Consider the following 22,919-nt stretch of genomic DNA (forward strand, 5'->3'; position numbering starts at 1 on the left):
GTCCCGGGAGCGGGACACGGAACGGCCACGGACCCGCGGGAAGGGCCCCTCCGACACGGCCCTCGCCCGACCACCCGAGCACCTCCCGCTACCCGCGGCCGCGGCCCCGCGGGCTCCAAGCCCCGCCAATCCCGGCCCGAGGCAGCGTCCGGCCCGCCAATCCCGGCCCGCCTTTCTCGGCGCCGTCCAATCACAGCCCGCCTTTTTCAGTCCGGCAGCGGTCCCGCAAGCTCTGCCCGCTCAGCCGCGGCGCGGCCCCTCCGCGCGGCCATGTCCCCCCGTTCCCCTCAGGCGCTGCTGGGACCACGGCAGGGCGGTGGGAGCTCCGCGGTCACGTCCCGTCCGGGAGCTCTCCCAGGAGAGGGGGAGGGAGGCGGGGAGCGGGGCCTGCGGGGATAGCGGGATTCTCGGGAACGGGCGGGCGGGGATTGGCAGGGCTGGCACGGGGGGGCGAGGCTGTGCGGGCCGCGGGCTATAAATAGCGGGGGGGGGGGGGGCGGCGCGCTACGGCAGTTCGGCGGCGGGGGTGGGAGCGGCGCTGGAGCTGCGGGAGCCGGAGCGGGATCGGCGGTGAGCTGGGGCGGGACTCCCGCGGCTGCCGGTCTAGGCACCTGGCCTGCCTTGGGCACGGGGGCGGCTGTCTCCGGGAGGTTCTGGCTCCCGACGTGCAGGTCCGATCCCGGCTCGCCACTCCCAGCCCGCTTTTCTCCGCTCTGTCCAATCGCAGCCCGCCCTTTCCATGAGCCCGCCCTTTCCCGTATGCTCTGCCCGCTCAGTCGCGGCGCGGAGCCGCCCCCCGCGTTCCCCTCAGGCGTCGGTCTCGGCGCCTTTGCTTCGGGATCCGGCGGAGCCGCGCCTGCGCTGCCGCGGCGCCCGCAGGCGCTGTTGGAAAGGCGGGTGGGACGTCTGCGGTCCCGTCCCGTCCCGGAATTCTCCTGGGAGAAGGGGAGGGAGGCGGGGAGCGGGCGGAAGCGGAGCAGCCCCTGGGAGCGAGGCCTCAGGGGACAGCGAGGTTCTTGGGGACGGGCAAGGCGGGAATGAGCGGGCGGGGATTGGCGGGGCCGGACCCTGCCGGACGCCGCCGGACGCCGCCGGACGCCGCCGGACGCCGCCGGACGCCGCCGGACGCCGCCGGACGCCGCCGGACGCCGCCGGACGCCGCCGGACGCCGCCGGACGCCGCCGGACGCCGCCGGACGCCGCCGGACGCCGCCGGACGCCGCCGGACGCCGCCGGACGCCGCCGGACGCTGGGATTGGCTGGGCTGGCACGGGGGTGTGGGGCTGTGCGGGCCGCGGGCTATAAATGGTGTGGGCGGGGGGCCCTCGGGGCTGTTTGGCGGCGGGGCTGGGGGCGGGGCTGGAGCTGCGGGAGCCGGCCCAGGATAGGCGGGCCGCTGGGCCGAGGAGCGGCCGTGAGCTAGGGTGGGACCTTGAGCGGTGGGGAGCCATGGAGCAGCATCCCCTCGGCTGCCGATCCAGGGGGAGCCGGGGTCGGTCCCCCACAGCTGCCGAGGCAGGGCGTTGGGTAGGCGGTGTCCCGGGGCAGCTGTGCCGGCCAGCTTTGGTCAGTGCCCAGTGGTGCTCCCCCAAACCAGAAGGACTAGGATGCAGCCTCTCAGGGGGGCTGGTATTGAAAGTATTGTTACAAAGAAAAGTAATAAAAGGTGTTTCATTCTATTATCACTTTATTTTACTTTTATTTTAATCTTTGACTACTTGATTGTTTATTCTATTGCTTTGTTGCTGTAGTACTGTTCCCATTGGGATGCATGGGACAGCTCCTAGAGATATTTAAGTGAATGACCGAGACTGATTTGTGGCCTTGTCAACAGCCCCGGGCTGCAGAGATACCCAGAAGCAGCTTTAGGCAGAGGCAGCAGAAAGCTGAGGACCTGGAGCTCAGGCAGCAGAACTGGTGGAGACATAAAGTCGGTAGGGCTGTGGGCAAAATGAGTGAGGCTGGGTTAAGGAGCATGGACCTGGCATAAGTACTGCAAACATGGAGCTGGGATAAAAATAGTCAGGCTTGGCATGGAATGTGGGCTTGAGAGCTGGGGTGGAAAACTCAGACCTTTAACAAAAGAAAGATGCTAGGGTTGGAACGTGCAGCAGCTTTACTGGGAGCTGGCAGAGCCGAGCTGGCAGAGAAATAAAGCTTGGGGGTCTGGCTATGGGATAGGGAGAGCAGAGCTCGGAAAGGGACTGTGGAGCAGGGATAAGGACCATGGCACTGGAGCAGAAGTCACTGTAGGACTGAGACAGGGAATGTGGCACTGTCACTGAAATCCCTGTGTGGTGGCATAGGGATTGTAAAGTGGGAATGTGGACAGGGAGACTGGGGCTGAAATCAGTATTGGGCTGGAATTGCATCTCTGGAGCTGGGAGAGTGTCTCAAGCTCAGATAGAGACTGTGGCACCGTCACTGAAATCCTTGTGCAGCTGTGGAATAGGGATTGATGGGTAGGAACATAGACTGGGCGAGAAGAGCTGAAATCAGTATAGGGCAGGAATTGCGACTTTGGAGTTGGGGTAAGAGTTGTGGGGCTGTAGGAGTAACTGGGGGACTGGGATTGGGAGTGTGAGGTTGGAGCTGGAAAGTCCCAGAGCTGGAGCCAAGATGAAGATCCTGCAGTGAGAACCTGGAACAGCTTCTCGTGGCGGCGATGGCAAGATGCAGAGCTGCTGCTGAGAGAGCAGAGCTGGCAGTGAAATAAAGCTTGTGGGTCTTGAGCTGAAATCACAGTCCCACTCCAGTGTCCCTGTTGGAAAAATCCTTGCTTTCGATTTATGTCCTTGCAGGACAAGAAAAATGGCAGCAAGAAATCCTTTATTGCAGCGCTGGGTGCAATCCCAAGTCACATGGCCTGGAAAGCACACGCAGTTTGAAAAACAGCACTCTTTTTGTACCCTTTTGGTTACATAAGCTGTTAAATATTCAACAGGTGACAGGTATTTTACCTTAAAAGGTAATTTTTCGAATTCAGGAGGGAGTGTCACCCTCCCTCCTGATTGATAGATGATGTACCCCCCTGTACATGTACAGGGGGGGTCTTTCTGCACACAAAGGCCGGCCATGTGGCCAGGGTATATTTTCCATTTTTATAATTTTCCCTATCTGGCGTGGCGGCCGCTGGGGACCCCGCCCGCCGTGGCCCCCCAGCGGCATGGCCAGCTTGGCCGGGGGCTGGGAGCCCGCCCGGCAGCGATATCACCATTGGCAAATCAGAGCTCAAATTAGTTCAGCAGTTTAATGACCTAGGTAGCCTCATCTCCTCGGGTGGTAAGATTGACAGAGAGATAGACAACAGGTTAGCAAAGGCATATAGTGCCTTTGGAAAGCTTCATAAAAGAGTTTGGCAAAATAAACACCTGAAGAAAAGTACAAAGATGAGTGTTTACAGAGCCATTGTGCTGTCTACTCTCTTATACGAATCTGAATCATGGGTCATCTACCGCCACCACCTGCGACTCCTCAAACGCTTCCATCAACGCTGCCTCTGAACAATCCTAAACATCCACTGGTCAGATTATTTGACAAATACATCTGTTCTAGAACAAGCAGCAGTCACAATTATTGAGGCCATGTTACTGAGAACACAGCTGTGTTGGGCAGGGCACATCTCCAGGATGAAGGACCACTGCCTCCCTAAGACTTTGCTCTATGGTGAACTTGCCACCAGCTGCCGCAAGAGAGGAGCCCCAAAGAGAAGATACAAGGACTCCCTGAAACAACATCTCAGCCTTGGCCATATTGATCACCATAACTGGTCTACTCTGGCCTCCAATCGGGAGGCCTGGAGACACACCATCTATAACGCTGCTGACGCTTTTGAGAAAGCACGCAGGACCACCCTTGAGGAGAAAAGACAATGCAGAAAGAATCGTGCCTTGCAGAATTTACCATCTAAGGAGTCTTTCTGCTGTGCCTTTTGCAACCAGACATGCCTATCTTGTATTGGCCTTTTTAGCCACCAACGCGCCTGCAACAAACGTGGGTAGAGCCCTTCCCAAATCTTCGTTCACGAAGCCTAGCCATGATGATGAATTTTCCCTATCCCCACCGTGACATTTTCCTGGTGTCAGGCCCAGATGGGCCTTTCACCTTACAGTCTCCACAAGGCGCCTAAAAAAACCTTGGAATTAAATGAAAGAAAAATCCCACCACCCTCTGTTTTCCACTAAATTCATTTTACTTATAATAAAACCAGATTATTTATTTCTCATACCCCACTCCCAGCCCAAATCCCCCAAGTGTCCCCAGTCCTTCTCCGGTCTCCCCAGTCCCATCCCCATCCCTTCCCCCTGCCCCCAGTCCCTCCCAGTACATCCCAGTCCTTTTCCCCAATGGAAGAGACACAGAGGGCATGAAATCCCCAGGCAGCTGCAATTGCCGTGGGGGCTGTAGTGAGAAGCAGCTGGGGGGGTTTGCTCTCTGCCCCTTTCCCACCTTCTCCTTGGTTCCCTGGGAATCCAGGGAATCCCAGCTCCCCTTGACTTCTCTGGGGGCCTTGCGGAAGGGTTTCTGAGTGTGTGTAACAGGGAAAGGTGGAACACCAAAGGGAAAAACAGGTTCGAGGGATCCTGGTACGTGAATAAACCAAACACCGTTGCTAGTTGGCAAACAATAGCTATTTATTAGAAAAAAAGGTGGCAAACAGGGAAAAGGTGAATAAAAACAGGCGCCTGAGGGAAAAGAATTAGGACCAAGGAGGACAAAGTGCACAAAGACCCAAGTAAGATAACTCGACACCCTATACTCACCCATGTGTCACCTATAAGATAATCTTACCCATCCTAACCAGTAATGAAGTCTCTCCACGGCAGCTGCGTGGTCCGGAGGGGTGGCAGGCTCCCACATCCAGCAGGCGTCCCCGCTAAAAACATCTTGATCCATCGTGAAGAGCCAACAACAACCCCTCTCCAGACACGAGTCTGCCTTTATAAAGTTTATTGAGAGCACCTGCCCCGGGGAGGTGTGGCCAGCACTGCCCCGTCAGGGGCTCTCAATCCCACCCCTTCAGTTGTGTAAGTGCACCCCTCCTGTGCATGCGTGAGCACCTTGGAAATCCCCTGACGCAGGCGCAGTGAATTGGGGGGGGTCTTATCAATTGAGTCTGGGGGATGGCCTTCAGCACCATCATCATCACTTTGTCCTCCAACTGCCCTTGAAGAGCAATGGGCCAATCACAACAGACCAATTAAAATAGTTTACACAGAAGCTCTTTCTCCAAGGCCAAATTCACTGCTTTATCAGCAGACTTGGCAGGAGAAAACATAAACTTTTTGCAGGTGTCTAGGGCCAAACACAGACCAAAAAATAACATCCCAACTTCACCCCGATACAGTGTGGCCCTGAGATTTTCTGGCCTTGAAACTGATTGCTGTTTTGGGGCACATCTCCCTGGGCAGTCTGTCTTTTAACACTTGCCGGGGCAGGAGAATTGCAGCGGAAGAAAGCGAAGGAAGCCCACAGCCTGGATTAGGAAGGCCCAGGCCTCTGGCGAGCCCAGGCCTTGCTGCTCAGTGCTGATTGTGCCTGGGGCTGGCCCCGCGCCATCTGCTTGGGGCTTGTTCCTCACCATCTGCTTCCAAATGAGAGAGGAAGCAAGAGGCAGAAAAGCCCACTGCTGGGGCTGAACTGTCTGCAGTGCCTGGGGGCCAGGCAGGACTTGGCCCCAATGCCTGCATTGCTCTGCAGCGGCCAGGGAGGGATCCCAAAATCAAACCCCCGCGTGCTGTGCGGCACAGCAGGGGCTGGGTAGCCCGGTTCCCGGCCAGGGGACGCCGAGGGAGGCCATGGTGGGGCTGAGCAGCTGCTGCTCTCTGGGCCTCTCGGTGTCTGCCTTGGAACCCCAAAGCCTCTGCCTGCGTGGGGGGATGAGACAAAGGTGACTTTAAATTGGTTGGTTGTGGAATGTTTTGGGGCCGAGTTAATGCTCTTGGCTTGCTCTGTGTCAATTTCCAGCCTCAGGGCTTCCCGGGGAGCGTTGCTGCTGCTGCTGCTGCTGCTGCTGCTGGTGCCACCGCCGCTGCCGCCGGAAGAGAGAAATCCTTTGGGAAGGTGGGCTACAAACAGCAACTCTGTGAATTGCTCAGCTTTTCCTAGGTAAGAGCAGGTTTTAGGGAAGAAAGGCCCGTACTTGAGAAAGGCACCGTGGGTCTTGCAAGGTGGGAGGGGGCGCGCGGCTGCAGTGCCGTTCCCGGCCGTGTCCGCCAGGCGGCGACTGCGAGGCAGGGCCCGGCCGTCGGGGCGGGCGTGGAAGCGGCGCCTGCGGAGAGCGAGGCGTTGGCCGGGCCGGGCCTGAAGCGCTCGGGGCCGCGGGGCAGGGCAGTGGCGGCGACCGGCCGGGGGCGGGGGGGGAGGGATAAGAGCAAGTTTCAGAGAAGAAACGCCTGTAGTGAGTAATCAGAAGAGAAGGGTGAAAGCCAAGAGCTTTTGACTTCCCCAGTGCACTTAATTCTCTTGTTCTCCTCTCTTTCAGGACAGGGAAAATCACTGACTTGGGTCCCACACAATGCCATATGTGTTGGGGTGTGAGCAGCCAAAGCAACAGGCTCCAACCCCACCGACCGGCGCTGGGGGCACCTGGTGCTGCCCGTGGGGTGGGGTAAGTCAGAGGGACACGTTTCTCTCCTCCTGGCTGTTGGCATTTGCTCCCTGGGCACTGGCTTTGTTTCTCACTGCAGGCTGGTCCTTGCTGTGTCTGCTGGGAAGGGTGGAGAGGAAGGGGGAAAGGGCCAGGTGAGCGTGGGATCCCCGAGCTGTGGGGTTGGGCTATGCTGAGTGGGGCAGGTTGGTCCCTGTTGGCGAGCCTGAGCCTCGGTTTGGGGGTTCAGGAGCCCGGGGAGCCGAGCTTAGGGGTGTGTTTGCAGCACAGTGCTGGGGGAGAGCCTGGAGCTGGGCTGGGCCGTGGGACAGATGCAGCAGAGCTGGGGGAGGGTTTGGGACTCCCTGGGGAGAAAGGAGGGATGGATGGGCTGGATGGAGCCACAGGTGTGTGCTCCTGGGAACACACTTGTCCAGGGCGCTGGGATCTGGGTCAAACTCTAGTTCCCCTCGTGTCCAGGGATGCAGGGTCTGAGGGATTAGATTTCCCTGGGGGGTTGCAGGAGACCAGGAATGAGAGGAAATGCAGTGCCAGAGCAGGCTGTGTTTCCCTGTGAGGACAGAGAGCCTGTGGGCTGAGGTGAGATTGCTGTGAGTGTTGGGATGAGGATTCCAGGGAACGGAGAGCTCGGAATTCCAGGTGCTGATGGAACTTATGTTTTTATGTGTTTAGTTTGTGTCTGTGGGAGCTGGGATTCAGTCTGGAGAGCTGTTGCTGGGAACAAAGGGTGGAGAAAACCTGCTCCATGGATGTGTAAGGAAGGATGGAGTAGCAGAGAAGGGGAGTATTTCTATACAGTATCAATATTCTCCATGTGGGCTGGAGCAGCAATGGGGGTGGTTGGGTTTGGCCTGGGCCGGTCAGCATCTGCCATAAACAACCCACTAGACCCTGAACCCTCATTGGACATGTCCAGCCCCTCAACAGAAACCCAAGTCGTTAATTTCCCATAGAGGACAAATGATTGGTACTTGCTTCTGATCTGTGGAGAATTTCCTTTGGAATGATCAAGCAGAGAGCGTATCAAGGCAGGCAGAGCATTTCTTTTGGTTTTTTTTTTTTTTTTCTGGTTTGTCATTTTCTCTTTGGCTTCAATGTGTTTTGTGTGCTCCTGTTCAGGAAGCAGCGTATTTTTACCTTGAAATTCGGAGTGGTTTTGTTTCTTTGTTTAGGGTTTTTTTCTTTCCCAGTTGAATCAGGCCTTCCGTGCATAGTCTGATGTTGTCCTCACGACTGCTTTGGTGCTGGGTCAGAGAGAGAAGGGGAATGACTTTTCATTCTCTTCCAAGCAGAAGTGGGACGTTGTCTTGCCCCTCCCCAAAGCACTGCAGGCACATGGGAGTAGCTCAGTGCTGGCCCAGTTCTCTGAGAAACACTCGTGGGGGAGAGGTTTAAGTCTTAATGACAACACTTTGGTCTCTTGATGGCAAAGACTGGGTCCTACAGTCCCAGCCTGATGAGGGAGAACAGGAACTTCTGTTCTTCGTGGCAAACCTTCTGTTACTCCTTGTGTAGTTCTTTTCTTTCTGTTGTATGTGTTACTGTCCGGAATCTCTCTGAGGAAAGCTGTTAGAAATTTAGAGGTAGGACTGAAATTTGGGTCTGTTCCCTACAAACTCCTGCAAAGCCTGAAGGACCGGGCTGATGACTGCTCTTAACAAAGGTGGTTTATTAATATTCCTTCAGATTTCCCTCAGCTCTGGGCAGGACAGGCAAGGGTTGGGGTCAGGAATTGTGCAAGCAAGACCTGTTATTTCTCCTGTGCGTGTGTCAGTTTGGCAGAGCTGGGACAAGGACAACTCGTGCAGGCACTTCCAGAGACAGAGGGAAGTGCCTGCACTTAGCAATGGGATAACTGCAGAAGTTTCCTGGGGACTCTGGAAAATTATGCCAGGTCTAGTAAGAAAAGTCGGGCCAAAAGAGCAGGACCTGGGTCTGCGAGTGTGGGAGAAACAAGGGAGAGAGGAATGGATGGGTCATCATCTGCCTCCAGGAGGGAGGGCAGCAGGAAAGACCATGGACTAAACCATTGAAGTTCTGTTCCCCAGGGAGCCCCTGCACAGCACTGAACTTGCTTCTGCACTTGCTGTCCCTTTCCCAGTGGAGCCGAAGCGTCGGGTGCGGGTGCTGGGGGGATGGAGCTGCCAAGGACAAACTGGGAGGGTGTTTGCGAAGGAAGGGGGTAGAAGGAGCTCTTGATGTGCTTTTTTTACTTCTTCATCCCACAGAATTGCCATGAGAGGAAATACCTCAGAGGGGCTTCCCTCCAAATAAACCCTGAATATGCCAAGAGGTTTCAGACAGGAGAATGGAGCTGTGGAAGAAAACCAGCCTAAAAATAGCCAGTGAGGATCATCAGGTTTTCCAGCCAAGAAAAACAAGGACGGAGATGAGGGAATCGGATTCCAATTAATAATGAGTTGGTGGGTGTAGGAATGATTTCTGTATGTTTTCCAGTCCCTTTTGATTCCTGGGATGATTTTAAAATGATGGCTTTAGCAATCAACTAAATTGGAGATGTTGTTTTTGAGAGGAAATGATGCCAAATAAATGCAGAGAGAGAGCATGGAATCATCCTGGGATCCTGGAGTGGTTTGGGTTGGAAAGGATTTTAGGGATCATCTCCTTCCACCCCCTGCCACGGGCAGGGACACCTTCCAATAGACCGTCCAGCCTGGCCTTGGCCACTTCCAGGGATGGAGCAGCCACAGCTTCTCTGCCAGGCCACCTCCCCACCCTCCCAGGAAAGAATGTCTTCCTTATGTGCAATCTTTCCCTTTCTTCTCTGCAGGAAGTGGACTGTGACAAGGGAATCGGCTCCCACGAGGCCAAGGATCAGAGTGGGCTCTGCACAGGGGACGACTTCCACTTCCAAACAGGGAAGGGCACCTTTGTCCCCACCTCCGGCAAACTGGGACGGAGTAACATCTGCCTGCAACTGGCTGGAGTTCCCATTGGCTCTGGGCTTTCTGTTCACGGCCGGGAATCATAGCCAGAGTCATTCAAACCTGGGGAATAGGGGCCTTTACACCATCCCTGCAGCCTGTCCAGGGCAGGCTGCTGCGCATCGGCCCCTGATCACAGGTGGATGTAGAAGTGATGGTGTTTAGAAATGCTGATTGTATTTCCCTGACTTTAGCAACGTGGTCATTAAAAAGAGAAAAATAACAAGTCTATGGAAATGCCCTGCACTTGGGAGCTTGCGGCGCTCTGGATTAAATCTTGGCTCTCCAATGTTAAAACTGTGGGCGAGGCGAGGGGCGGTGGCCGAGCAGGGCCAGCGGCGGTGCCGGACGGGGCCGGCCCGGGGGTCTCTTCCCGGAGGGGTCGCAGCCGCGGGACCCGCCCCCTCCCCGCGCGGCCCCTGCCGGCGCGCCCCGTCCGTCGTTGGGGGCTGCGGCGCTGCCGAGGCTGCCAGGAGGGACCGGCCGGCCTGCGCTGGGGGGTTTGTTCCTTGTGTTCGAGGGTGGCAGCGGGAGCGGTGCTGCGGGGCGGGACGTGCGGGAGGTGCTGGGTGACAGCGGGGAAGCCGCGGCGGGGCCCGGGGGCTGCAGCTCTCTGGCTTCCCGACTCGCTTTGTAGACATTCGCCACCTTCAGAGGAGGCACAAATCCCCGCGGAGCTGAGCAAGGGGTGCGGGGAGTGCAGCGACCTGGGGCGGGGCTGTGACCAGGGGAGGGTGTGCGCAGTCCCCCCAAATCCGCACCCAAAACCAGCGCAGAAGAACCCCAGGGCCCCGAGCGAAACGCCGCGAAACCCCGCGAAGCGGCGCGAGCGCCGGCCCCTCCCTCCTGCTCGCCCCGCCTCCTCTCCCCGAGCGCCCGCCTATGACTCCACTCGCCCTTCTCTCCCCTCCCATGCGGGACAGCTCCAGGTGTGGCCAGTGAGGATGACAAAGAGGCGAGACAGCCCCAGGTGTGGCCAGTGAGGATGACGAGGGGCGGGCCGTGCTGGGTGGTTATCTGGGGCACTTTTTATAGGGAGCTTCTGCAGGGGAACATTCGATCCTAGGGAGTCTCTCAAGCAGTGATGGTGAGAGCATCTCGCAGGTCTGGGGGAAGCACCGGGTGTACCTGGATTATCGCTCGAGGAAGGTGCCGAAGGATGAGCCCTGTTCCAGGAAGCAGCACAGGAGAGGGGAGCAGCGCAGGTGAACAGGTGGGAGAGTATGGGGGTGCAGAGAAGATGCAGCTCGGACTGGAGGAAGACCTTGGAAGTTTCTTTTATTGATACGAACGTGCAAAGCAGAGAGTGAGGTGGAATATAAGCACTGTAGATGCTCGGGCAGGTGAGCCAGGACTTAGGGGAGGGAATCGCTTTCCTGAACACCTAAAGTTCCAATTGCCTCTCTCAGGAGCAGTCAAGAGGAGTTTCTACTTTGGGGCTGGTCTCCAAAGGCAGGCACCTGAAACTGCTGTGGGAAGCTTACTGCTGTAACCAGACAGTAATTTCCCCTGATATTTTAGCTACTAAAACCAGTGAGTTTTATTTCCTCTGTGCACAAAACCTGATGGTATTTGTTAAACTCACTTGCTAAGTTATGCATTGCTTGATGAACCCTTGCCTCTTTCCCTTTTCCTAGAGGGATGATTGGTCTTGCCTTGGAAGCAAGAGAATGTCCTGGTGTCTGTGCTTTTGCCATTCCCCACCCCCCCTCCCCACTTATCTTGTGGTGAGTCACTTTGACTGAGACATGCCCCCTTTGAGCTTTACTTGGTGCTGTGTGTGATTATTGTCAGCACTGGGAGAAGGACACAACTTGCCATAATATTGGCCTGTTTCCTCCTCTGTGCAAAAGGATGTGTTTTAGCAAGTGTGATGTTGCCTGGTGCCACCTGCAGAGCTCTCTGGCTGCCTGACCCTTCTTTTCCTTTTGCTTTTCTTTCGTGGCTGTAATTGGCACCTGGATAATTTTAGAAAGCTATCGATGGAAGGGAACGGACAGATGCTCTTAGGTCAATATGATCAGGCAATATGTCATCTTTATTAGAAGAAAGACAGATTATATAGTGCTCATGACGCTTAGTTTCTTGTTCACACTACATTGGTTGCATAAGGAAAACATGTTCTGCTGTCCACTGTTAATTGGACCACAACAGGTGGTCATAGGAGATGAGAAAACTTTATTCACCTGCCAAAACTCCTCCTTGGCATCTGGCATAAATCCACCTTTGTTCTAACTTCAGGTCCTGTAACCATCTTAGTGGCGCAGTAATTTTTACTATCAGCATTCAGCTATGCCAAGGTAATACACACAGAAATGCAAAGAAATTGTTCACACAATTGCTATGTTACGACAGAAAGCTGTTAAGTTCCTTGACTGTGTAAATGTGCTGGTAGTACCAGGGAAGGAAATGCTTGAAGAAGTAGCCAGTAACTTGGCTATGGGTAGAATTTCTGAAGGAATAACAACAGTAAGGGGAGCTAATAGCAAGCATGCAAGAATTTGGCTGTTTTGAATGCACCAAAGTTTTATTGCCACATGTTGTTTGACACAGTGTTCTGAGCAGATGGTCTTGGGGAACGGGTTTTGAGGAAATTCAGTGTTGGTTGTGTGTGGCCAAATGTGTCCCTCTGTGCTTGTCTCCTGCTGTACAAATCCCACCAGCGGTGCTGCTGTTCCCGCTCTCGGCATTGCTGTGGCTGTGCTGCTATACTCAGATCCGATGGGTGGGTTGGGGGTGCTCGACAGCTCTCCGTCAGAATGGTGAGGTGGGGGTGCCCATCCTTAGGGTTACACTGTGGGTCAGGAGCATTTTGTGTTTTGCTGTTGGAAGATGGAAGGGAGTGTGTGCTTTTTAAATCCAAGGACAGTCAAAAAGATGGGAGAGATCCCAAGCAGGTTTGGTGGCACGACATCAGTTTTAAAAAATCCTAACCCTTAAAGAAATGGCCTGGGAAAATGGTTCTTTGATTGCAAGGAGGGGGGGGGGGGGTTGCTGTACTCACTAACCGGAACACTCACCTTGGGATGTACAGGGTGACAAAATCTTGGCCCTGCATAGGCTTGAGAAAACATGTATAGGTACCTGTGTGCGACATCTGCACAGATGTAGGAAAGGAGATCTGTGACATTCAGCTGCCAGGGAGTCAGGAAACTGTCCGATTGTTTGAAAAAGGCAAAAGCTCTGTAGGCTTCTATCGACACCTGTACCAATGAAGATGCAAAATACTTTTTCCTCCTCTCAGCTGAAGACCTCACTAGAGGTTTGACAATGAACATTTTGCAGATGAGACTGGATGTGACACTCAGTGCTCTGGTCTAGTTGACAAGGTGGTGACTGGTTTTTCCCTAGCCTAGGGATGCTGAACTCATCAGGAGCAAAATGTCAGTCCTGCTGTGCTAAGCAGGCCCGGGGCCACCAATGGCTGTGCTCTGCAGCAGGGCTGGCCCCAAAGCTTGGCACCCTCGACTCTGAGGAGGTAAACAAAGACTGCACTTGGCAGTTTTCCCGGACTCTGGCAGTGTTCCTGGACCTGTTCCCAAAACAATAGATTGGTTTGCAAAGTAACACCGAGCTTGACTGTCTTCCTGGACAATGTTTTCAAAACAGGCCAAACTTAACCAAAATATCCTGGATGAGCCCCCAGTAAGAATGTGTGTATCAGTTTGGCCTGGCTCTCCTGCCAAGTCCAAGCTGTCCCCAAGTGAGGGGAAAAAAAAATGAACAACAGGAAAAAAACTGAAAGAAGTTCAAACGAAACGGGATTATATCAAATATATATATATTACATATATTTACAATTATATCTATGATTTTAATATATTATACACAACAGGGAACTCCCGAGGGGGGGGAAGGGAGGGGGAAAACAGGGATAAAAAGAAACCTAAAAAACAAATATCTTCTAAATATACCCATTAATAGAGAGCTAAAGAATAAATATAAAGACAAATTAAATACTTCCCTGAGCAGGACAGCAGAGCTGTGCAAGGCAGCAGCCAATTCCCCCACGGCTCCCAGAGAGACCAGAGATAACGGCAGGTCTGAGTAGCAGGCCCTGGCCTATATAAGCAAAGCCCATCTACGGAGAGACCTGTCGCCTTCAGCCACCGGAAGAGAGAAAAGCGAACTCTCTTATCTGCGCCTTTTTATATGTTGTGTTACGGAAAGGAATGATATGGAATACTTCCTTTATCACTTTTCTAGTTCCTTCCTGGTTACAAGCTGGTCTCTAGGAAGGCCTAGGGTGAAAACTATCACAAGTTTGCAGGAGACTGGTGGTTTGATTAGTGCCCCATTATTGCTTGTAAAACCAGCATTTTCAAATGATTTCTGGTGAAAGGTTTATCTTTGTTCAGGCTTTCAATTAAAAAAAAAATTGAAAATCACCCTCCAGAAGAAGTTATTTTGTATATGGCAAGTTTTACAAATGCTCTTTATTTCTTTTATTTGTGTGTCCCTCTTGTCCACTTAATGTATCCTTCTTCATCTCAGCACTCTTTCAACACTGCAGTTTTCTTTGTCAGTGCAAAGATGAAGTGTCAGAACTGTAGTGGAGTTCCAAGGACAAGTGCAACTGCGCTGTCAAGGGTGTGTTTCACTAGTGCTGGATAAGCTTGCCTGACCTGTATTTTTTCCCTTCAGTAATGGGAAAGTTTTGCTAGGAACTCTGTAGAAAATACAAAATAAAATTACTTTTTAAAAGAAAATTCTCTTTTTTCAGTGTGGTATTCAGATCCTTCAGAGCACATTCAAGTTTTCACTGCATTCAGCACTCTGTAACTGTGTCCTGGGTCCGGTGCTCATTCCCGAGGCCCCTTTGCAGAGGTTGTCCCTGCAGACTGAGGTGCACAGAGGCCGAGGTGTGGGTGCTGTGGATTCGGTTTGAGGTGGGTCTGTGAGCACATATTCTGATCCCGGTACAGCCATGTCCTAAAGCTTCATGGGCTGATCTCCCTGCAGCAGTGTTGTAGGGCAGGGCTGAGACATCTGGCACTGACTGGAGCACAGTAAACGAGGGGGAGTGTGGTTGAGTGGAGCCTGAGCAGAGACAAGGCACTATCCTCATACAGGTGAGGTTGGTGGGGAGTGAAGGGATTTATGCAGGGTCCTTCCAAAAATGCCTGAAAATTCATTGAGGGGTAGATGGGGCACAAACATTACTAAAGACTAACATTCCTCCTTTTTCTATATATTGAAAAATAATACTACTTTATATATAAATTGATTTCAAAATAGAACCTTGTAACAGCTGTATTATATATAGGATCTTAGAGTAAAAGAAATTCTGAATATAGATATATAGGGTTGGGAAATACAAATGTAAGTTTTATATTTAAAAAAACAGGAAAGGACGTGAAAGTATGAGAAAATATGCTGGATATGAAGGAAATAAAAACTGTGTATTCAGAGAGTTTTTTCTGTCTCCTCTCAGTGTAACACAGCAAGTCTGAGATCTTGGCTGGGATTTAAACCACTGCTGCCACCTGCTGATGAACACGGAGTACTGCAGTCGTCCCCGAAAAAGAGGTGCCTGGCTCCGCCCCCTCTAGCTCGTCTCCCTCCCCCTCGCCTGTGGCTCCACGTGCCCTCCCCTCCCACGCGGGGCAGCCCCACGTGTGGCCAGTGAGGATGATGAGGGGGAGGCCCCGCTGGGTGATTATCTTGGAGTACTTCGTGTAGGGAGATTTTACAGGGGAGCGGCCGATTCCAGGGAGTCTCTCAAGCAGTGATGGTGAGAGCATCTTGCAGCAGCTGCAGGAAGCCCCTGGGTCTATCTGGAGATGGATCATTGCTTAAGGAAGGTGCCGAGGGATGAGCTATTTGCCGGGAGGCAGCTCAGGAGAGGGAAGCAGTGCACGTGAACAGGTGGGGTAGTACGAGGATGCAGGAAAGATGCAGCTTGGACTGGAGGAAGAGCTTGGAGGTTTCTTTTGCTGATATGAATGTGCAAAACAGAGAGCGAGGTGGAGTATGAGGGTTAGGGGTTAGGGTTAGAAAGGGTTAGGGTTTAGGGTTAGGGTTAGGTTTTGGGTTAGGGTTTAGGGTTTATGGTTAGGGTTAGGTTAGTTAGGGTTAGAGTTTAGCATTAGGGTTTAGGGGTTAGGGTTTGGGTTTAGGGTTTAAGGTTAGGGTTAGGTGTTAGTGTTAGGTTTTGGGTTAGGGTTATGGTTTAGGGTTAGCATTAGGGTTAGGCTTAGGATTTAGGGTTAGAATTACAGGTTAGGGTTAGGTTAGGGTTTGGGTTAGGGGTTAGGATTATGGTTTAGGGGTTAGGGTTAGTGTTAGGGTTGAGGGTTAGGGTTTGGGTTATGGTTTTGGTTAGAGTTAGGGTTAGGGTTTAGGTTAGAGGTAGGGTTAGCAAGGGTTAGGATTACCGTTAGGGTTAGGGTTTAGGGTTAGGGCTTGGGTACGGTTAGGGTTTAGGGTTAGGGTTTAGGGATAGGGTTAAGGTTTGGGTGGGGTTAAGGTTAGGGTTAGCGTTAGGATTAGGATTTAGGGTTAGGGTTTGGGTAGGGTTAGGGGTTAGGTTTAGGGTTAGGGTTTGGGTTATAGTATAGTTAGGGTTAGGCTTTAGCGTTAGGGTTTAGGTTGGTGTTTGGGGTTACAGTTAGGGTTAGGGGTTAGGATCAGGGTTTAGAGTTTGGGTTTGGGTGGGTTATGGTTTTGGTTAGGGTTAGGGTTAGAGTTAGCGTTAGTTTAATTAGGGTTAGGGGTTAGGGTTTGGGATTAGGGTTAGGGTTTGGCTTGGGATAGTGGTTAAAGTTAGGGTTTAGGGTTAGCGTTAGGGTTAGCGTTAAGGTTTAGGGTTGGTGTTAGGTTTTGGGTAGGGTTAGGGCTTAGGGTAATGGTTTAGGGTTAGGGTTTGGGTAGGATTAGATGTTAGGTTTAGGGTTTTGGTTAGATTAGCGTTATGGTTAGGGTTAGGGTTTGGGGTTATGGTTAGTTTTAGGGGTTAGGGGTTAGGGTTAGGATTAGGGTTTGGGGTTAGGGTTTTGGTTAGGGTTAGGGGTTAGGGTTAGAGTTAGTGTTAGAGTTATGTTTAGGGTATAGGGTTACCGGTTAGTGTTAGAGTTAGGGTTAACAACGGTTAGGGTTAAGGTTAGGGTTTAGGGTTAGGGTTAGCAACGGTTAGGGTTAGAGTTAGGTTGTAGTGTTAGGGTTAGGGTTTATGGTTAGGGTTAGCTTTTAGGGTTAGGGTTAGAGTTAGGTTTAGGGTTAGGGTAAGGGTTAGGGTTAGCTTCCAGTGTTTCTTTCATGGGAATAAGGGCTGCTGTTTCCTGTTTTGAGCCCTGACTCCCCGACTCCCAAAATTGCATACAAACAAAGATTCTTCCCACAGCAAAGGTCCCAGGACAGAAAGCTCTTGCTGCCCATGGAGTCCCAGGCTGACACACCAACTGCACCACAAAGCCAAAGCTGCTAGTCTTTCTGTTCTGGGGATAACTGTTGTTGTTTCCAGTTTTCAGTCCTACCTCCCAGCTGCCAGCTGGAATCTCAAAATTGCATACAGACGAAGATTCTTCCCACAACAAAGGTGCCAGCACAGAAAGCTCTTGCTGCCTATGGAGTCCCCAGGCTGACACACCAACTGCAACACAAAACCAAAGCTTCCAGGCTTTCTTTCTGGGAGATAATGGCTGTTGTTTCCTGTTTTCAGCCCTGCCTCCCATCTATCAGCCCTACTCCAGAAATTGCATACAAACAAAGATTACTACCAAACCAAAGGAGCCAGCACAGAAAGCTCTTGCTGCTCATGGAGTGCCCAGGCTGGCCCAACAACTGAAACACAACAAAGCTTCCAGTCTTTCTTTCCTGGGGATAAGGGCTGTTGCTTGCTTTTTTCAGCCCTGCGCTGAAACTGTCAGCCTGACTCCAAAAATTGCATATGGAGGAAGTTTCCTCCCATATCAAATAAGCCAGGACAGAAAGCTTTTGCTACCCATGGAGCACCCAGGCTGACCCACCAACTGCACCACAAAGTCAAAGCTTCCAGGCTTTCTTTGCTGGGGACTAAGGCTGTTGTTTCCTGTTTTCAACCCTTCACTTATTCTGCCTGCCTGAGTCCCAAAAGTTCCATCTGGACAAACATTGCTCTGCGATTAAAGATGCCAGGAAAGACACAGGGACATTGGTGACATCATTGAGGACAAGGGTGCCACCCCTGGGGAAAAAAGTGACATCACAAAGACATTGGTGACAACTTTGAGGACACGGATACCACCCCTGGGGACATCAGTGACATCACAGGGACATTGGTGACATCATTGGGGACACTGGTTGAGACAGAGTCATGCTGCAGTAAAAGAGGTAGAATTTTATTTTGAGAGAGAAGGAGGGAAATAGAGGACTGTTGGGTGCTGGAAGAGCATTAGGAGAGTATTGGGAGATTTGGGGGTTCCCCCAAATTTGTGGGGGACTCACAGTGATAGGCAAGTCTTCAGAAAAGCACCAGATCAAGCATCCGGACATTTTTGTCTTATTTGAGGTCTTCTTCCTACATTTAACATGCTGAGCGCTCCAGACAGACCTTTCTCTAACCTTCCCTTCCATGTCTCAAAAGCCTGCCCCTTATCAAGGGGCTTTTTGGCCAAAGGGATTCCCCACCAGTGTCCAGGACTATATTCCCTGTTTCTCACAATTGGTCAACTTACCCTTGCAGTTCTCTGCCTGTATTTTGGATCATTTCTGTCATGCTGCTCACTGCAGCACTGCCAGGGAGCATCAGCCTTTGGTTTTTCCAGAGCTGTCGGTGTAAGATCCGAGCGCTCTGGAAGTTTAAGTCTAAGGGCTGTAGTGTGTCAGCCCTCTGGCCTGCAGGCAGGGACAGGCAATTAGCACTTCTGTGGCACAACTGCCCTCCGCAACAGTATTTCCATCCTACCAAGGGATCTCCTCGGGGTAGTGCCTGAAAGTTTAGGTCTTCTGGTAAGTCCTCTCTCAAGAACGTATTGAGGAGAAAAAACACCAGTGAACCTCTCAAGAGTGGCACTGTGTTAGGGGAAAGAACTCAGCAGTGTCTGTGCACTTCCAGGCTCCTGGGAGAGACATGAAGGACCACTGGGGCAGGGTGTGATCTATTGCCATGTGCACTGGAAAACCCAGGTCAACTCCCCAGGGCATTCGTTCCACACCTGCCAACCACTCTTGGTTGGCACTCACAAGAGAACCACTACTTCCAGCACTGGTTTCTCACCCAGCCCACAGAGATTCTTTAGCCTTCCCTGGAGAAGACACAGAAGGACTAAACAGGGTGTCTCTGTTTGCATTGCACAGACAAGTCTTGAGCACACACCTGGTGTTGATGTGGGGAGATGACCCTGAGCAAGTACAAATGCCATCAGCCTCCTGGGGAGGTCTTGAAGTTATGTGGGACAAAGAGTGTCTCAGTGTCACATTGCATTTACAGTACTAAACCCTACCCCCTGGATGCAGCTCTGGGATGTGCTTCTGTGGACAGAGCTCCCTGTGTCCATCTCTCAGGCCATGGGGCATCTCAGATAGTGGCAGAGCAGGTGGCACCTTACAGGCCTGAGGTGCATCCAGGCACCGGGCATGTCAGCAGGACCCCCAGGAGATACTGCCCCTGCTGCCATGAACTGTCTGTGTCTGTGTGCAAGGGAAGAACTCATGTGTCTGAAAACCCTTGCGTGACCAAGCAGTGAGCCCCTGTCAGGGCACCACTGACTCTTGGCCAACTGGCCATCCACTAGGACCCCAGAGGCCATTTTCCAGCACTGTTATGCAGCATGTCATTCCCAGTATGTCCATACATCCGGAGTTGCCCCATCCCAGGGACAGAATCCGGCAGAAGCTCACTTCTTCCAAATGTATAAAAATCTGTTGTGTTTCTTCGCTCAGCGGAATGCACAGGCGGGCGAAACCCCCTGTATCCCCTGGCCGTAATAAAAGTGTGCTTTACGTATTGTTTAAGGATTTCTTTGAATCAGTCTCTGTGTTTAAAAATACAACGGGCCCTTTTGGTCTTTTTTTTTTTTTTCCTGAGATCCTTTACCCAAGTCCTTTCTTTGAATTTCAGGGACAGTTCTGTGTGCAGGGATGGATAGGAAAAGACTCCAGGCATGGTAGATCTTCCAGGAAGCGCCAGAACTTGGTCTTCCAGAGCTGCTCTCTTTAACTTCCACCCTCTGATCTGATCCACCTCTGATTGCTGGTGTACAACCTGAGTGCTCTGCCAGCTTGGTCCCAGTTCTGCTGTGTGTCACTCCTGCAATGCAGGCAGGGACAGGCCATAGGCACTGCTGGGACAGAACCGAGCTCCAAAAGGAAAGGGGATCTCCTCAGGGCAATGCCTGAAGGCTCAAGTGTTCTTTCAAAGTTGCTGCCAAGAACAACCTCCAGGAAGTTTCCTGCTGCATAAAAGCACCACTGAAGAGCTGAAGTTGGTGACTGTACAGGATGGGGGCACACAGCCCTGTCCCTTCCACAGCCAGGCCTCCATAAATACTCTTGAAGGACCAACAGTGTCCAAAATAGTCTGATCTGTGACCCTATTTTCTGGACCCCCTGCCCAGAAAATAAGTGCCCCAGTGCACTCATCACAGACCAGTCCCTTGCAATCACTGTTCCCAGCACTGGTCTATCTCTCCACCTCATAAGCATTGTTTGTCCCCCACGGAGGAACATCAAATGAGCATATTTGCACTGTAAAGAAGAGAGTTAAGCATTCACACTTGTGTGTGTGTGTGTGTGTGTGTGGAGAGAGGAATCAGAGTGAGCACAAATGCCATCAGCTACTTCTAGAGAGGCCAGGAAGGACAGTGTCTTGAGATCACTTCATTTTGAGAGTCACATCCCCTTGGAAACCACCTGAATGCAGCCCTGGGACGTGCTTCTGTGAACACAGCTCCCTGTGTCTGTCCCTCAGGCCATGGGACATTTCAGAGAGGGGCAGAGTAGGGTCTCTGACAGCCCAGCACAAGGCTGTGACAGGGACTGGAAGATCCCCTCTGCCTGAGGGCCTGGGCTCACTCCAGCAACAGGGCTTCTCTTTGGGCTGCCCCGTCCCTTGTGCTGAGCGCAGGATGGGACAGCAGCTGGCACAGCTGGGCCCTGTCTGTGCCAGCAGCTGAAAGGAGCAGCCTGGGGACAGCACACTGAAGCTGCTGCTGTCAGGGCAGGAGAAAGGCCCCAGGAAGGCTGAGGGGTTGGCATGCTCCTGGAAAGGCTGTGTCCCACCTGCTGGAGCTTTCTTAGGAGGAAGGAAACTGCCCAAGACAGAGACACTGCCCCACACGGCAGTTGGAAAGGTGGAGAGAGGGGACGAGGAGAAAGAAATGTCCCTGCATTGCAGTGGGAGGAGAAGCATCCAGAAGGAGGAGGAGATCACCCCATGTGTGTATTTGAAGAAACAGAGTGTGAGGGTGGGCAGCAATCAGGGAAGGGTTGCAAATGGCAGGGGTGAGAGCCGGGGGGGGAAGCTGGATGGGTATCTGCAGCCTGCAGGGAAACAGCAGCAGCTGTGGGACAGCACAGGACAAGTTGTGCTGGAGATGGCCAAGGGCACTGGCAAGGCATGTTAACTATTGCTTTTAGGACCAGAGCTTGTGCTTGCTTCATATATGTCAGAAGATTGCTTTAAAACATATTTTTGCAGCCAGACCTTATCACCACCGATGACAAACCTGTCACAATTTGTATTAATAAAGAGTGTTATTCCCTGAACTGTTGGAGTGAGTTCTTTCAGTTGCCAGCACCGGGAAACACTTCAGCAGGGTCTGCTGAGGGGTCTTCATGTTGTTGGCTGAGATCCCCCTGACAAGGGCACTCAAATCACCCTCTGATCTTGTGAATCTTTACGTGAAGGATCTCATTACAAGATGCCATGGACTGGTTGGGCACAAGGGTCTCGACTTTCCTGGGGGCACTGACAGGCAAAAATCTAAACTCTCTCTTTCAGGTGGCATTAAATTGCTGCAGCGAAGCAGGGTTGTCAAGGATAATCTACTGCAAAAATACAAATCTCTGCCTTCCCAGGCTGGAAAAGGCTTGGTTCAAAGGTTTCAGAAAGTTAAGGAGAAAATTGTGGTATGCGTGGAACAATGTCAGGCTAAGCAGAAATGTGAGGAAGGAAAAGGTAAAGGTACAATTTGTGTAGTGCTATAAGCCTCTTTCTCTTGTGCACAAGAAGAAGCTAAAAATTCACCTGCTTCTGAATGGATTTCTGATGTTGAGTTTACTGTTTTGAAAGCAGAAAATGTGGTGTTGAAGTCATCATTAGCCTTTGAGAGGGAAACAGGAGAAAAATCGGATAAACTTGTTGCTAAAAATGAACTGCTTCAAACTGAGGTTTGACCACCTTCAAAGTCTTGTTGCACCAGAGTGGAGAGAGAAAACTGTGGCTTAAAAAATAGACTCCTGGTTTGGTCAGGCAACTTCATAAACCAGTGTCTTACCCTGGCATTGAGACTTGGGAAACCACAGAGAACCCAGATTCTAAGTCTGAGGAGAGAAAGAAACCAGGAGACTTTGAAGTTCAACTGAGATTTCTACAGTCTCCCAGCTTTCCTCACATTAATGAAAATTGGCTCATGAGGATAATGACAATGCAGCTTCTGCTATGGGGAATTCTAAGCATTCTGGGGTCAGTAAGACAACCTGGTAAGTAACACTTTAATGAATGGGGGGTTGTCTTGGAGGTTTGTTTCCCTTCTCTTTTCTGTCTCTCGGTTTCTCATCTTGTTTGCTACTTTCTTTGGAATAAATGTTGGTTTTTTGTTCAGCTTTCAACTGTGTACTGGTTTCAGTTTTCACAATTTCCCTGCTACACGCAGACATAACAAAAAAATTACAACATCAGCAGATGCCTTTCCATTTCTCTTTCCCTTCCCATTCCCCATTCCTCTTCCCTTCCCATTCCCACAGCCAACACACTATTTCACTTCTCACTTTAAAAAAGCTCTTTTCTCCTTCAAGCCCCTCAAAGGGGGCTTGGTCTTTCTTGGCTGCACCTCGCTCCATTGCACTGTCTGCCTCCACAACTGCTTCAGCACACGTCCGAGAGATAGTGTTCAAATCCTTGACGAGTGACACTCCAAGTCTTGCGGACCCTTACCGTGTCTTTTCCACACTCAAGGCAAGGCCAGAAACCCTCTCCTATCCAAAGAGAAAGATCTTCAAGAACCAGAGAATCGCGGTGCCTGCCTGGAGTGGATCAGAGTATCCAGGAGACGATTGCTCAGGAGAAGTCAAGGACACACATTGCAGCTGACTTCAGTGTGCCCAGACTTGCGCTGCACTGTGCTGTGTATGTCACTTGGCACTCAGATATTGTGTGACAAGCCCGTGCTCTGTGTAGGACTGAAACGCCCTGTTTTCGTAGGGGCGCTACTTTGCTCCGCTGTA

The 22,919-nt window shown here is 52.0% G+C and overlaps 1 long non-coding RNA gene across 3 annotated transcripts; it reads left to right on the top strand.

The window, feature by feature from the left end:
• Nucleotides 1–6,318: 6,318 nt before the first annotated feature.
• LOC116780381 lies at nt 6,319–22,575 on the top strand. 3 transcript variants are annotated; one of them, XR_004354447.1, is made up of 7 exons: nt 6,319–6,399; nt 6,484–6,609; nt 8,838–9,032; nt 9,401–9,713; nt 12,671–12,677; nt 21,646–21,651; nt 22,565–22,575. It is a non-coding gene; the product is annotated as an uncharacterized LOC116780381 (long non-coding RNA). The 3 variants fall into 3 exon arrangements; XR_004354449.1 differs by lacking the exons at nt 12,671–12,677; nt 21,646–21,651; nt 22,565–22,575 and adding exons at nt 14,278–14,443; nt 14,989–15,213 and having other exon boundaries at nt 9,401–9,693; XR_004354448.1 differs by lacking the exons at nt 12,671–12,677; nt 21,646–21,651; nt 22,565–22,575 and having other exon boundaries at nt 9,401–9,851.
• The last annotated feature ends 344 nt before the right edge of the window (nt 22,576–22,919 follow it).

This window comes from Chiroxiphia lanceolata, chromosome Z (genome assembly GCF_009829145.1).
Source record: "Chiroxiphia lanceolata isolate bChiLan1 chromosome Z, bChiLan1.pri, whole genome shotgun sequence".
Taxonomy (NCBI): domain Eukaryota; kingdom Metazoa; phylum Chordata; class Aves; order Passeriformes; family Pipridae; genus Chiroxiphia; species Chiroxiphia lanceolata.